General features: G+C 39.1%; 1 protein-coding gene across 3 annotated transcripts in view; it reads right to left on the bottom strand.

The window, feature by feature from the left end:
* NFKB1 (nuclear factor kappa B subunit 1) overlaps positions 1–15,288 on the bottom strand; it is a 123,324-nt gene extending 108,036 nt beyond the window's left edge. Inside the window, exon 1 of one of the 3 annotated variants that reach the window (XR_008617761.1) lies at positions 15,135–15,276. The gene's annotated coding sequence lies outside the window, so the exon portion shown is untranslated. Of the gene's footprint in view, positions 1–15,134 lie in introns of all 3 variants that reach the window. The other 2 variants (XM_024126593.2, XM_024126594.3) reach the window with 2 other exon arrangements.
* Between the last annotated feature and the right edge of the window lie 1,251 nt (positions 15,289–16,539).

The raw sequence follows: 16,539 nt of genomic DNA, 5'->3' as shown, positions 1-16,539 counted from the left end.
AAATGCCTTGCTCATTTGCATCTTGTATATTTGTTCACAGTATGCCCTGCATCCTAAAATGCCATCTTTCCTACTTAAATATTACCCAGTCCTCAAGCTTCTACTGAAATCCAACATTTGCCAAGAAACCCTATATTTCCTCTGTGACCTACAGCTTTATAGTCCACATAAGGGCTATAATACTTCTGTGTATTGATGACTGCACACTCAACATACTGTTCTACAGCAATTTAACTTTATATATTTATCATCTTTTTAACTGGATATAGATGCCTAAAAATAGAGTTTTACTTCTTTGAACTGCCAAATTAGTAAATAAGTACTTTTAAAAAATTACCTTTGCATTAATGGTAGGAAACAGTGCAATTCCAGATTTGTCCAAATGTGGACTTTTGGTTTCAGTCATGACAGTAACAATTATTGAACTTGCCCCACTGCCATACTCAAATATAAAGCTATACAAAATACTTGAAGCAATAATTTAAGACACTGGACAAAAGACAGTATAAGGCTGTATACCATAAGAGAATGGAAATACTTGAGGTGTGTTCCAAATTCACTTTTTGACTGAGGGCACGTTCCAAACTATGACACAAGGACGTAGAGCCCAAATGGAGAGCAGCAATCTCACAGGGGAGAGTATCAGAAAGGAGAGATACACAGGGAAAGAGGCTCATAAATCTCCATAGGGGTCACTTCTGGGCATTGGCCAAATATGAAACTGTGTTAGTGCAGGACAAGATTCTGCAAAGCCTACTAGAAAATAGCTGCTGGGGATCCAAATCCAGGGACAAGGGGGAACAATGATAAGCTGAATTGAGACTCCAGAAGTTCCTGGAACTTCTGAGAGACACTGAAGTTCTAATCATCTAGGGTGAAGAGACATCACTTAACAATCTTAACATTCAGTTGTGACCTCAGAAGACCATGCAATGGGAGTAAAGCATATACCCTAGAATAAGGGCTACTCTAAACCCATCTTAAAACCAGGCGATCCACCAATAAATTTATTGCCCGTTACAACAAAATTCAACAGTTTTTATCAGAAAACAAAGATCCATACTCTCTACAATGGGGTATTCACAATGTACAACAAAAAATGACAAAACATGCAAAGAAGTAGGAAAATATGACTCAGAAGAAAAAATTTGACACAAATGATGAAATTAGCAGCCAATGCCTTTAAAACTGCCAATAGTAATATGTTCAAGAATGTAAAAGGAAATATGGAAATAATGGATAAACAGATAGGAGATCTCAGCAGAGAAATGAAACCTAGTAAAAAAGAAAAATAACCAATGGAAAATTCTAGACTGAAATGAAATTTCACTAGGTGTACTTATTAACATATTGAGCAATGTAGAAGAAAGGATCAATAAACTTGAATAATGGCCAATAAAAACTATTCAAGTGAAGCACAGAGAAAAAAGGCAGAAAGAAATTAAGACACCTTCAGTGACTTATGAGACAACATGAAGTGGTCTTACATATGTATAATTTCGAATCCCAGAGAGAGAAGAGAGAAAAACTATTTGAAGAAATAATGGTGGAGAATTTTCCAAACTTGATTAAAAACAAAAAAAATCAACCCATGACCCAAGAATCTCAAAGAACCCCATGTTGGATAAACACAAATAAAACCACAGTTAGTCATATTACAGCCATACTGTGAAAAACTAACGATAAGAAAAAAAAAATCCTAAAAGCATCCAGGGACAAGGGGAAACAATGATAAGTATGATGGCTGACTTCTCATCAGAAACAATGATGAAACTGCTGAAAGGAAAAAAACCGAATCCGTGAACAATTCTATATTCAGCAAAAATATCCTTTAAAAAAGTGAAATTGACATTTTTCAAATAGACAAGAGCTGACAGAATGTGTAGTCAGCAGATCTGCTAAAAGATATGTTAAAGAAAGTTCTCCGTGTTGAAGGGAAATGGTACTATAGAAACTTGGACCTACAGGAAAGAATAAGGAACACCAGAGGTGATGAATATGTGGGTAAGTATAAGACATTTTTCTTGTTTGTTATTCAAGAGAAACATTACAATAAATTTTGGGGTTTATAACCTATGCAGAAGTAAACTGTATAACAATAACAACACAGAGGAAGGGAAGAGAACAAATGGAAGTAAAACACTATCAAATTCTTACATTATATATGACATGTTATGGTATTAATTCATGGTAGACTCAAGGATGCATATTATAATCCCTAAAGCAACCACTTAAAAAAACAGCCTATGAAGGACATAAAATGGAATTTAAAAAGTAAACTTGGTTTACTCAAAAGATGGCAGGAAAGGAGGAAAAAATGAATAAAGAACAGAGGGCAAAAATGGATAACAATTACCAAGATAGGAGGCTTAAACCCAACCATATCAATAATTACATTAAACAGAAATAAACTAAAGTCACCCATAAAAAAGTAGAGATGTTCAGGCTGGACACAAAAGTAAGCCTCAGGTATATGCTTTTCATAAGAATTACACTTTAATATTAAAGACTGAGACAGTCGGAAAGTATAAAGATGGAAAGTTACACCAGTTACACCATGGAAATACTAAATATAAGAAAGCAGGCTATACTAAAATATCATATACAGTAGACTTCAAGAGAAGAACGATTACCAGGAACAAAGAGGAACATTTCATAAGAATGAAGGGCCAAATCATCATGCAGAAATAATGATCATAATGTGTATGTACATATTAACAGAGCTTCAAGATGCATGAAGTAAAAAGTGGCAGAACTATCCACAATTATAGTTAAGATTTTTAACACTTCTCTCCGTAACTGATAAAAGCAAATCAAGAGACCATCAGTAATTTTCATAGAAAATTAAGGAACAACACCATCAACCAAATTAACCTAAGTGCATATACAGAACATTCCACCAATGACTGCAGACTACACATTCTTTTCAAGTGCACATGGAACATTCACCAAGATAGACTATATGCTGGACCACAAAACAAGTCTCAATAAATTTCAAAGAAGTGAAAACATATAAAATATATTATCCAAACACAATGAAATTAAAAACCAAGACTAGAAAGATACCTAGAAAATCCTCAAACATATATGATTAAGTCAGGTGTTAAACTGGGTGTGTGTCTCTTAGAATCAATAAACATAGTAAATATAACTTCATTACCCTGTATGAAAGAAGCATCTAAATTCTTGCTGTACCTTGTCCATCGTAACCATGGGGGACAAGGATTTTTTAAGAGAAGTGATTAGAATGCAGTCTAATGCTTTCTATAAGAAACAAATCTTTGCCTATGGTGTTTTCTTAATCACAGATGACTGAAATTTATAGGATGAAAAAATATTTTGAACATTTTCTAACCATATTATAATTGTCATGTATATCAAATGGCAGATTCCATTCTAAGTAACATTTCTTTTTGTTTACACTACAGTAGGATAAAATCTGGTGAACATAAATTTGTATATCTAGAGAAGTTCTCTAAAGATTTATAGTAAATTAGCTAAACGCTTACATGTTAGAACTGATGTCACTCGTGGGAGATTGCTGCCTTCCATTTCCATATAAAAACCAATTCAGTACACCTACTCAAAGTTTGAGGTCTTTCACTAAGGTGACATTCAAAAGGGATTTGACTTACTGGACCTTGTTCTGAACTTTTTGCTTCCACATTTCTACTTCTACAGATTTCTTCCTCCCTAAAACTAGAGTATGATGGTGGGGGAGGCTGTATGAATAGGCACAGCACAGAGGCTTTATAAGGCAGTTAAATATACTCTTGTATGATAACCATAACGATGGATACATGTAATTATACATTTGTCTAAACCCACAGAATGCACACCACCAAGAATGAACTGCAGTGTAAACTCTGGATTTTGGGTGATTATGATGTGTCAATGTCGGTTCATTCATTGCAACAAACACACTGTTGTGGTCGGGGAACCCTGATAACGGAGGAGACTATGCATGTGTGGGGCAGGGAGTATACGGTAAATCTCTGTACTTTACCCTCAATTTTGCTGTGAACCTTAAACTGCTCTAAAAAAATTAAGTTGTAATAAAAAAATAGAGTATGACCAAATTTTAATTTCATGTCTGACCTTTGTCTTGAGGACCAATTTGGAGTATTTGTATTTTCAGATTGAGGAGGAGGAGACCTCGTGGATTATGAATTAGAGATTAATATTCCTTTTTTTTTTTTTTGGCCATGCTGCGTGGCACGCAGGATCTTAGTTCCCCCACCAGGGATCGAACCCGTGCCCCTTGCAATGGAAGCGCGGAGCCCTAACTACTGGACAGCCAGGGGTTTCCCAAGAGATTAATATTCTTTTGATCAAACATAGAGAAACTGATCACATTCTCTTAAATCTGAATATGATGACTTTAGTATGGATTTTCATTTTTACTAATTCTACAATATCAATAAAAATATATCCTTTATGTTTTAAGAGAAAAGGATTCATCATGTGGACCAGCAATACTTGGTTCTATGTATGTGGTGACAACTGGCCTGGAGGGAGAAAATGGTTTCCTTGAAGAAAGAATCACAAGAAGCTTCCGATTACACACACACATAAATAATAATTTGCAAGCATCAAAATTAGGCCTTATACAGAGGACCGTTCAGTCCTTAATCTAGATATGAAGGCCTTTTCACAATGACCACGCCTATAGGTAAACCCTTCAATATATGCAGATGTCAATGTATTGGGTTGGCCAAAAAGTGCCTTCGGTTTTTAAGTAAAAATAAAAGACACATTTTTCATTTGCACCAAGAACTTTACCGAGCAATGTATATTCACCCTTTTGTTCCACTATCTTCTGCCATTTTTCAGGCAGCTTCATAATTCCATCTTCCCAAAACTTTTTCTCCTTTTGAGCAAAGAACTGATCCAGTGCCTTTTACAGTCTTCCAGGGAATTGAAATTTTTTCCATTAAGAGAATTTTGTAAAGAACGAAATAAATGGAAATCCGAAGGTGTAATGTCTGGTGAATACGACGGATGAATCAGAACTTCCCAGCCAAGCTGTAACAGTTTTTGCCTGGTCATCAAAGAAATATGAGGTCTTGCGTTATCCTGATGGAAGATTATGCGTTTTCTGTTGACTAATTCCAGATGCTTTTTGTCAAGTGCTGCTTTCAGTTGGTCTAATTGGGAGCAGTACTTGTTGGAATTAATCGTTTGGTTTTCCAGAAGGAGCTCATAATAGAGGACTCCCTTCCAATCCCACCATATACACAACATCACCTTCTCTGGGTGAAGACCGGCCTTTGGTGTGGTTGGTGGTGTCCATTTCACTTGCCCCACGACCTCTTCCATTCCACAATATTGTACAGTATCCACTTGTCATCGCCCGTCACAATTTGTTTTAAAAATGGAACGTTTTCATTACGTTTAAGAAGAGAATCGCAGGCGGAAATATGGTCAAGAGGTTTTTTTCTGCTTAACTTACGTGGAACCCAAACATCAAAGCGATTAACATAACCAAGCTGGTGCAAATGATTTTCAAGACTTGATTTGGATATTTTGAGTAGGTCGGCTATCTTCCGCGTGGTATAACGTTGATTGTTCTCAGTTAATGTCTCGATTTGATCGCTATCAACTTCAACTGGTCTACCCGACCACAGAGCACACTGTCCAGCAAGAAATCTACAGCACGAAACTTCGCAAACCACTTTTGACATGTTCGATCGGTCACAGCACCTTCTCATATACTGCACAAATCTTTTTTTTGTTTCAATTGCGTTTTTACCTTTCTTGAAATAATAAAGCATAACAGGCTGAAAATGTTGCTTTTTTCTTTCCATCTTCAATATTAAAATGACTACACAAAAATTCACCAATTTTGGGCTTCCCTGGAGGCGCAGTGGTTAAGAATCCGCCTGCCAATGCAGTGGACACTGGTTCAATCCCTGGGCCAGGAAGATCCCACATGCCGCGGAGCAACTAAGCCCGTGCGCCACAACTGCTGAGCCTGTGTTCTAGAGCCTGTGCTCCACAACAAGAGAAGCCACCACAATGAGAAGCCCGCGCGCAGCAACGAAGACCCAATGCAGCCAAAAACAAATAAATAAATTTATATATAAAAAAAAAATTCACCAATTTTGATCTTTTTGTACATGCACGCTGATATGACAGCTGTCCCATACAATCTAACAAAATTGTTTCAAATGAAGCTAAAGACAACTAAGTGCTACTAGAGCCATCTTACAGAAAAAAACGAATGAACCTTTTGGCCAACCCAAAATAAAGTGAGCAGGAAAAAAGGTGAACCACCCTCTCTTCTATGTCTGATAAGGTCTAATGCGAATACTTCTTTCTCCCATGTTTCTTTGTCACTGATCTTAACTACTCGGCAATAAACAAAATATCTACTCAAACTCATAAATGACAAATTAATGTAAAAATTTGATTTTTAAAATATTCTCACTTACATATTTTGTTCAGTGAGGAAAATATGAAATAAGCTGCCCCTAGGGCTTTTAACAATAGGAGAGTTAGTTCCTACTCCTGTAAAGCTCATTATTAGCACCGTGAAGTAATGAATTCATTCAGTCAACTCTTGATTGTTATGCGGACGAATATGAGTCACGGAATCAACATTTACGTAATCCAAAAGTCATCAGTGAAACCTTTTAAATGAGATTGAAGGGTAGGAATCTTGACTAAGGGGCAGAAAGGGGGCTTTTGTGCTCTGGTTACGTTCTATTTAATGTTAAGTGTGTTCACTTTGAGATAATTCATTAAAGCCATAATCTTACGATTTGTGTCCTTTTTTGGTTATGTGATTCTTCAATTTTAAAAAGGCTAATATAAAAAGAAAATATTTTAAACTGAAAACATTAAATGATGTAATAAGCTCCATGAAATTATGGATTTCTGTCTTGTTCAGCACTGTATTCCCAGTGCCTAGAACCTGGCACATAGGAAGGACTCAACATGTATTCAAATAAATTAACGGTTAAAAAAAAAAATCCTACTATGCAAAAGCAGAAGAGCTTCTATAAAGAGGAAAGTTTCCCCACACCACCTCCCAACTCCAATCCTGCTTTTCCGAGTGATCAACTTTTTAGCACTCTTAACTTTCTCTTTCTGGTTTTCCTGGGGGTTCTTTTCATATCCCTAAATACTATGTTTATATCTTTTCTCTTAATTGATCAATTTTAGACATTGTGTTCTTGCTATGACAGATGAGGATTCAGCTCATACCACTACCACTTCCCTATTTTCTTCCTCTAAATATAGTCATAATTAGTGAGACCTTGAAGCAATTTACCATCAAAATACTGAATTTTATATTCAATTTCTGTATCATGTGTGCCTTAAATTGCTTTGGAGATATGAACATGAGTTCACGGTAGAGAATAATTAATAACGAAAAGATGCAACCCCAGAAACACCTGGACGTCAGAAAGAAGCTAGACTGGGACCATAAATGATAACTCATAATCCAAAAATGGACAGTTCCTCATATTATCATATTGATAATCAAGAACTGTCTTTGTACTTTCTTACATGAATTTTCCTTAAGTTGACCTATCTCAATATGGCAAGAAAATCTGAAGTCTTCCAAATAACACTATTATATCAAAGAAACAAATAATTTTAGAGGGAGATGTTCATTTAGTCTGTCTCATTTTTTTTTTTAAGAGAGAACATGAGACCCAGAGATGTTAATTAACTTGCCCAGAGTCACACAGCTTAATCAACAGCAGTCTATCAATATTCTGTCTAGTTATTTACTTACTCATTTGGCAAACTTACTGGGTGCTGTGCTGATACGAAGTAAGATAAAATCCCTTCCCTCAGGATATTTTCTGTCTAGAAAGCATAAGAAGTCAAGAGCCCATGGACTGGGAGCACATAAATCTCTATGGGGAGGTCAGGGAGAATGGATAGAGGAGAGACAGAGAAATGGTGATGTGTACACCATGCCTGAAGGTTGAGTAGTCAGCACAATGGCTAGGAAGGAGAGCACACTCCTCACACAGGGAATGCATAGGCAGAGGCATTCAAAGTGAGAAAATATGGCAGACAGGAACTGAAAATTGATATGGCTGACTTGAGAAATAGGGGATGGGTGAGGAGCAAGGGTGGGAGGTGAGGTGTGCAGGAACCAGCTTGTAAAGACAATGGAGACATTTCAGAAATATAAAGATTGTGATATGATCAGATCTGCACTTTAGAAAGCTGACTTTTATGCTGGAATGAAGGATGGAATAGAAGCAGGAGATTATGCATCAGGAGCGAATGAAAAAAATGAAAGCTAGAAATTCAATGAGGAAGGGATGAATTCTGGAGATAAGAGGAGGCTGAACTGATAGAATTTGGTGATGGACTGGAGGAGATAAGTGAGTATGCATGAAGAATGGGTTTCTAGATTTCTGGCATGGGAAACCTACTGAATGGACCACAGTGGGCTAACAACTGTATCCCCTAAATGTGCTGGGAGGAGCAATTTGGTGGGTGGGAATGATGATAAATTTGATATTGGCATACTGACGGGGACATCCATGTAATGATACTTAAGTGCCTCAGCAATAAAATTATTGTTTTCTGTGGCTTGCAGAATGAATGGACTCCTTCAGTTTAACACATATTTAGTACGTACAGCAAAACTGCCCCCCCTCCCCAGTCATCCATCTATTTCAACTTGGACTAATTCCTATTTGGCTATTATGTTAGACTTTTCAAGAGAAATAGGATACTTTCCCTGCCCATCATAAAAAAGCACTTCATAGTAAATGACTGATAAGGCAATGTTTTAAAATAGGAAGTATTAAAATCTTCCAAGGTGTGCTTGTTAAATTTAAACGTCTAAAACGGGAAACTAGGTAAACACATGGAGAAACCATAAAGACATTATATCAAATAAATGCTATGATATAGCAAGAGAGCAAGGAACTGCATTTAACTGTTATCAGATACCATGCTTTTGATTTTACAATTTCCCAAGTGTACCGAGGTCTGCTTAACACAACTGACTTAAGAATGTGGGGAAAATGACTATTGATTTCAATTAATCAAAAGTAGGATAAGCCACAGTGAAAGTCTACAAAACAGTTCTATTCAAGGACAACCTCTCAATCCTTTCATTATGACCCTCCTCTTCTCATCCATGATATACAGAATTTATCCTTTTCTCTGGAATTCTGATTCACTTTCTAGATTATTTTTCTTTTCCACATTTAAGTCAAAAATAAAGTTCAAGATCTGACTTTATGGAGAACTCTCCCCTAATACTTTATCTATGCTTTCATTATCCTTTGTTTTGGCCAAAGTTTTCAACATTAAATTTAACTTTTATTCTTTACCTTCATGTTTCTTCCTTTCTACTTTAAATGTCCTCTATATGAACAGCCATTCATACGCCTTCCACCCTTCCACATTGCCCTTAACTTTATAAATCATACAGGTACTTATATTATTCAGAGAGCATTATACTAGATGCTGTAACTTTTTAGGGATTCTTTTCCTCTGACCTCACAACCACACCTAGCCCCCATTTAAAAGAAAAATACACTTTATAAATCAAGCCTTAATGATCAAACACCAATAAATGGTTATATCTTAGAAAATAAACCTATACCTAAGTTAAGAACTGGTAGATAAAGAAGTTCTTCAAACATCAATAAAACGTAAGTCAGGGATTCATGTTAAAACACTAAAAAAAAAAATAGTCATTCTCTCCATTCCTAAAATTCTTGTCTTGGAAGGCATATTTTCTAGGACAATTAAGCAATTTATTTTCACTATTTAAATGAATTGCAGGCTTGAACCCAGAACCGATGACTAGGTAGATTGATTAGGGAATTTGTCATCACTTTTAATTTTTCTTTTTTCAAGCTTCACATTATTAGAATTGATTTCTGGAGATAAAAATGAAGGATACGTATGCCCCGACACTGAAATATGCTGTGATATGTTTAGTAAAACCACACAATAAATAATAATGAATAATAAAAATGATAATTTTGTAAAATAACTGCTATTTTGACAAACAAAATTCATTATAGCAATCAAGTTATTTATTTAACGTTAATTAAGCTCTCTCTGTAGAGGTGTGCTTAACTTTATGTAGGTTTTTTTTAATTCAAGTTAGCAAAAAAAGAAAATCTCATGTACAAATGCTAGTGAGCCTCATATATCAAAAGGCTTAAATCTAAGAAAAATCCAAAGCTTTATTTTCCAGTATGAAATGTTTGAATGGTCCATACATTTTTTGACTCACACAGTGAAGACTGGGACAACATTAGAGCTCTGTGTTTTCGTTTATGCCCAGAAGCTGTAGACTGAGCTGATTATGTAATGGAACACAGCAAAATTTATCGTTCTCTCCAAATCTTCTCACAGGGAAGCTATACGCAGAGTACTTGGATTATTTTATTATTCTAACTAACAAACACTGCTGCTATTCACTTTTCAGGGTACTTTTCAACAATGACAGTTTTACAATGTACTTGTTATATAAGTAAACATATATTTTCTTCCTCAGTTTGTTGGCAACAACAAAAATGATTATACATATATGTATTTGTAAACAACTTTTAAAATTAATTTTTAAAACTTGAATGTGTGTTTGTTAAGTGATTTGAAGAGAGGTCAGGGTCAGAACCAGAATTAATTAAGTCCAAAGCTGAGTGGACTGAAGTTAGTTTTCAGTAAAATGGTTCTGACTCTCCCTGAGGCTATGATACCAGGCCTGGGAGTGTTGGCATTGTACCCTTTTCTAATGTAGATGGTATATTTCATTTCATAAATTGTGTCCACAGAGAATAAATGGTTAGATTCAGAGTTCCAAGGAAAATTTTCTGCAAATGCTACAAATAAGAAATTACGAACAAAACCCTCCTGTGATGAGGCCCCAGATTTTATAGTGTTGCAAAATCATTAAAGTATAAAGGTGGAAAGTATAGTAAACCTTGTGGACTGCCTGCTGGTTCCTGAGGTTTTTCAGCTACAACCTTTTCCCCCCAATTTTTTTTATAGGTCATAAGTATTGTATTCTGGATGTCATAAAATATTTTGTTTTTACTTTTTGACTGATTAATTTAGATAGGCTTTAACAATCTTTGGATTACAAAGCAGTGTTTGCAGCATCAGTCAGGCTCCATCAGTCAGAATTTTTTTCACAGCTTAAAGAAATCATCTGTAGATTAACTCCATTAATATCTGTCAAAAGTATGGGTCAGAATAAAAGCTGGTTATAAGATTTTTGGCCTAATGGTGAAATGTAAATGAACAGTAATAAGCCAATCTGTAATAGGGAATTAAGCCGTCCGTTTCATTATTCTAATTTCAAAAACAGGCAACAAATTAAAGCAGATGAAACTTGTACTACTGATAATTAAATCTATTACTGCAAAAAAATATAAAAGAATAACAATGAATTGATTTCTTTTTAAATCTTAAAATATAAAATTTTTAAATACAATGATATTTTTATGATTAATATTGTAAATTTAACAAATATTTTCATCCATAATCTACACTCTTGAAGAGTCTATACTCTTTAACAAATCACAATTTATATCACTTTTGTGTAAAACTGTTAGGGTTTAAATATTTTTATAGTGAAGCAATGAGATTTCATTTCACGACTTATTTTCTAAACTATTAGCTGATATTCAAGGGTAGGTCTACCAGCCTCACCTGAAAATATGAAAGCATATTAATTTGTACCCAGGAACCCTCTCTAAAACAACAGAGACCAAAGGTATGAAACAAAGTCATCACTGAGAAAAGAATGCTACTTTTCTTCATCTAACAGTGAAGCACTGGATACTCATTAATGAAATATTGCAAAGATAAGTGTCTTGGTAATATTACCCTAACTATTAACTCTACCAGATTATCTGGTTGCCAATAGTAATCTTTTTTGATTAAAAAAAAATGCTCAAGGAGCCAAACTGACCTGCTAAACTGTGTCACAAGTCCCAACTTTCCTCTCTGAAGATGAATGAATGCCTCTATCTTTAAAACCCTTACGGTCTCCTAAGTGACAAGGTCAACTCAAAGGGGTATGTATGCTTCTGATGATTTACCTGCTCACCTCCAAGAACACTGCAGGGGAATTCAGTACTTATGGGAGGGGAGATACAAGAGAGCAAATGAGAAGTCATTCTCAGAAAGCAGGGTCAATTGCTTCAGTATGGTTTGCTGGTCACCAAGAAGCAGCTGTCAATTAACTTTGATCAGACATAAATGTAGATGTAGGAGCAGCACATTTAAAAGTGTCCCCCAGCACGAAAATTCTGTTCCTTCTCCTCCTCCTTCTCTTCTTAAAACATAAAACAATCATGCCACCTTGTATGATTCCTACTATAAACAGAAAACCAATCAGCCAAACAAAACCTTCCTACTAAAAGTAAGGGAAATTAATGAGAAATTTTGCATAGCCATTGATTCTTATATATCCACTCCTGTTAATGTGATTGCTGTTCAATCTGTAGACTAGAAGAGCATAACCTTATTGGTTAAACTACTCTGCATTTCCAGATACATTTTCTGCTGCAGTCATTTCTATGCTCAGAACAGCACTTCTACTAATAGGTTCTGAAAAAGAAAATGATATTTTGACTACGTTATCAAAAATCTATACAGAAACTCAGATATCATTTTAAAAATTTATTGTTTTAAAATGTCAACTACTGTTCTTACTTCTCCCAAGTTCAAACTAATTGAAGGTTATGAAGTAACCACTTCCCCCAGAAGCCAGAACTTTCACCTCTTCTGAACAGGGGAATACCTCTCATAAATTAGGTAAAAAATAAGGGCTTGCTGATTGAATGATAGTCCAAGATTCCTGTGGCTGCCAATTCCTTATAAAGACCTTCCATCTACCACAGTGAGCAACCCCTGAAAGTCCAGGTAGTAACTTACTTCATCAATTATCTGGAAGGCTGAAAGCAGTGGTAAAAACAGCCTGCATAAATATTAGTTTCTCAACTAGCGTCAATTTGTTCCAAGGAACGTGACGAGAAATGTGAGGACTGTGATCACTAAATCTAAAATTCTGTCTCTTTCAGACTAATTGAGCTTTTACCAAGTGCAAGTCAGTCATTACAGATGATCTTGTTTAAAAGGTAGAAGTAAGAAGGAAGTGCAAAGATCAAAAGAGTGCTCACAAAGGGGAACAACTATTTTTGTACGTATACTCCAGTATTTACTAATGGGGTTCATGTGAATGCCAACTGCAGAACACAAGATAAAATTGAAAGTTCAAAACAAATAGATTTTCAAATCACCACCAATCCTTAATTGGATTATATAGTTCTTTAAAAAGTCTTTCAAACAAGGTTAGAAGTGGTTTTCTATTCACGGCAAGCAGAATTTCAGTCCAGTAGGCTGTGGCCCAGGAAGACATTTTATCTAAATAAGCTCCAGAGGGCTTTGAGGAGTTGCAGGTATCAATGTGGATGAGTAAGTTCAGGAGATCTCGTTTCCATTTACCACATATGTTCTTCTCACTTTAGCAATTTAATTACATGATAAATCAATCTCTTTTTATTTCCTGTCTTCTCAAGTTCAGAAGCTCAAAAAAATACTCTGCTTTAAGGTATTTACATAACTTCTTTAGTGCATCAAACAGTAAAAGGATTCATCTCTAGAAAGCACAATATTAAAATCAGGAAAACAGCATGCTTCAGCTGAGGGCTTTATTTTAATCAGATTCCCATTTAAAGTTTTAGCAACAGGAATGCAATTTAAACTACTCAGGAATATTCAATTGAGGTATTTTGCTAGAAAAATAAGCACTGAACATCTTGATCCTAAGCTTTAGTGTTTACCAAAGATCACCAGTCTGTAGAAGAACATTTCTATGCCAGAGCCATTAAATGTTTTAGTAATACCACAGTCATTTTCTCAGATTATGGGCTTTATAACAAAATCTTTAAGTTACAGATAGTTATTTAGTTATCTGCAATGCTGAAAAACCCTACTTAGCAAACTCCATGAAAACCTCTTAAATCTTGATAATCAAAGCCAAGCAACCAAACAATCTTCGTACAAATTTCCTAATTTACTACCGTAAATTAATGAGAAATTTTATGTAGCCATTGATTCTTACACACCACTCCTGATAATGTGATTCCTGTTCAACCTACACACCAGAAGAGCATAATCTGAATATTTACTCTATTGGTTAAACTACCCTGCATTTCCAGATACACCTTCTACTGCAGTCATCTCTCTGCTCAGAACAGCACGTCTACCAACAAGTTCTGAAGAGGCAAAAGATATTTCGACTACTTTATACTCTATCAAAAATGTATACGGAAGCTCAGATTTTTTTAAAGTTATTCTTTTAAAATGTCACGATAGGCTTTGTTTATATCATTTTTGGTTTAGAGGTCATGCACAACACATGGTACCGTTGTTGAACTGTTTTACATAATCAGGGTGTCTAAAAAGTGTTCTAAGTGGGTAATTTCGCTCTCAAACGCCAGGCCCTGTAGGATCAGTACCAGGCCCTCCTTATCTTTTGAAAACTAAGGTACAGGTCCTATAGTAGGTGAGCATATCCTATCCTGGTTGGGGTGTGTGTGTGTGTGTGTGTTGGGGTGTGTGTGAAGTGGGGGGCTTCTTTTGGAGGTAGGAGACCAGGAAAAAGGCTGTCCGGTTCAATCTTGGGGAGCTGGGGAGAGCTTTCCCAGCCCCGAGGACTGACATGCACTTCTGCTTTCATTTCGTGGAACGCCCTTAGGTGAAATCTGCTTCTGCACTGCACCAACCACCTTCCCCTCACTCCTCCGCGCCCAAGCGCCCCTCAGCCCTCAAGCCCCGAGCCCCCGGCAGGGGGAGGGGAAGTGAGGATAAAAAAAAGTTTGCGCGAGTTCCCCTCCGCTCCGCGTTCCCGCCCGGCGGAGGAACGGGGGAGAAAGAACGGCCCGGGCGGGCAGCCGCGGCCCTCCGGCCGACCGGCCCGTGCTTAGTCCGGAGGTGCCTTTCCCCCCTCGCGCAGAGCCCATGCGCCTCTCCGCTACTGTCAACCTCCTCCTCCGGTCTAGCCGAGCGGTTAGCGCAGGAATGAGGAAGTCCAAGCGGGGCCGGACGGGGTGCGGGGCGGGTGGGTGGCGGGAGTCGGGCCGCACTTCGCCGGCGTGGCCCCCGCTTGCCCGCGTCTGGCTTACCCTGCTGGCGGGTCCGCGCTCGGCCTCCCTGCGCCTGTGGCTCCCGCTCCGGGGCGGCGCGGGCCTGGGGGCCGGAGAAGGAAGAGGCGGCGGCCGGCCGGAGCCGGAGCGGGTCGGCTCGGGTCCGGGCGGGCGCGCGGTCTCGCCGGGCCAGTCAGCGCCGCGCCATGGCCGCAGCGCGGGCGGAGGGAACGCCGGGCGCGCGGCTTCGGGACCACGGCGTCGCCGCCTTCCCGGCCGCGGCGGCTCCGGCCTGGGCTGCCCCGGGCTCTCGAGTGAGGCTGGCAGCGGGACGCTGGCCGAGGGCGGCGGCGAGAGGCCCGACCGACGGGAAGGGCAGGGGAAGCTGTCGGCGCGTCGCCGGGCCGCTCCGGTGGCGAAACCTCCTCTTCCTGCCCCGGCTCGCTGGTGCACTTCTCTCTCTTTCTCTCTCGCTCACTCTCTCACTTCCTGGCTGGAAATTCCCACTGACGTCGAGAGAGAAGACAGACAGACGGACACACGCGCGCACGCCGCGGGGGCGGGAGGTGGGGTCGCCGCTGGGGGTGGGGAAAGCCCGCACGCCGGGGGGGCGGGGGCCTAGCGCCCCCGGCCCGGCCTCGCCAGCCAGCTCCGCACCCGCCCCTCGGAGCCGCTGCGGGGCGCAGGCGAGGGGCGCGCGTTCGGCGCCCTGGACGCCGGCGTCCCCCGCGGGGCGCCCGCTTCCCCGCCGCCGCTCCGGGAGCCCCGAGGGCAGCGGCGGACGGGGACGCCCCCTGGAAGCGCCCGCGGGGCCGACTCTTGCTGGGAAGCGGGCGGCGCGGAGGCGTCTGCCGTGCGGCTGTGAGAGTCAGCGGGTCCAGAGCCCCGAAGGACAGGCCCAAGCATCCAGAGGGGATGATGGGTCGGCATGGAGCCAGGCATGCTGTGTGTAAAAATAAGTCTCATCTATATATTGCATTTACGTGCTCTCAGTTACTCTCAAATCTCTTTACAGATTAAACTGGAATGTCTATATTATAACTGACTTCTGTCCAGGGAAGTCTGAACGTCTACCGGTTTGGGGTGAGGTCTCAAATCTCCTGGTTTTGACAGTTCTTCAGAACTTTCATTTACAGGGCTTTGTCAGGCCTTTATGAGAATTACTGAGGGTGGAATTAGAGTGATGCTGGTAGCAATGGTTTTGGTTCACAGCTCGTAAAGAAATACTGATCCGGCAGGTGGGAATTTGTTTTCTTCTGGAGAGACCGCTGCTAGAACCCGCAGACAGGCCTCCCAGTGATCACCAGTCGCTAGCATTTGAGCTTCTTTACGTGCCAGGCACTGTGCTAGGCGGGGCAGGGAACACCTTGGGGTAGATTAGTTCCCCAAACAAGAAACCAGAGCTGAAATAGATATTTTAGTGCTAATTATCTCACTTCTGAAT

This window comes from Physeter macrocephalus, chromosome 7, assembly GCF_002837175.3.
Source record: "Physeter macrocephalus isolate SW-GA chromosome 7, ASM283717v5, whole genome shotgun sequence".
Lineage (NCBI taxonomy): Eukaryota > Metazoa > Chordata > Mammalia > Artiodactyla > Physeteridae > Physeter > Physeter macrocephalus.
Note: the sequence above shows the minus strand (reverse complement) of the source record. Positions and strands in the feature narration are given on the sequence as shown.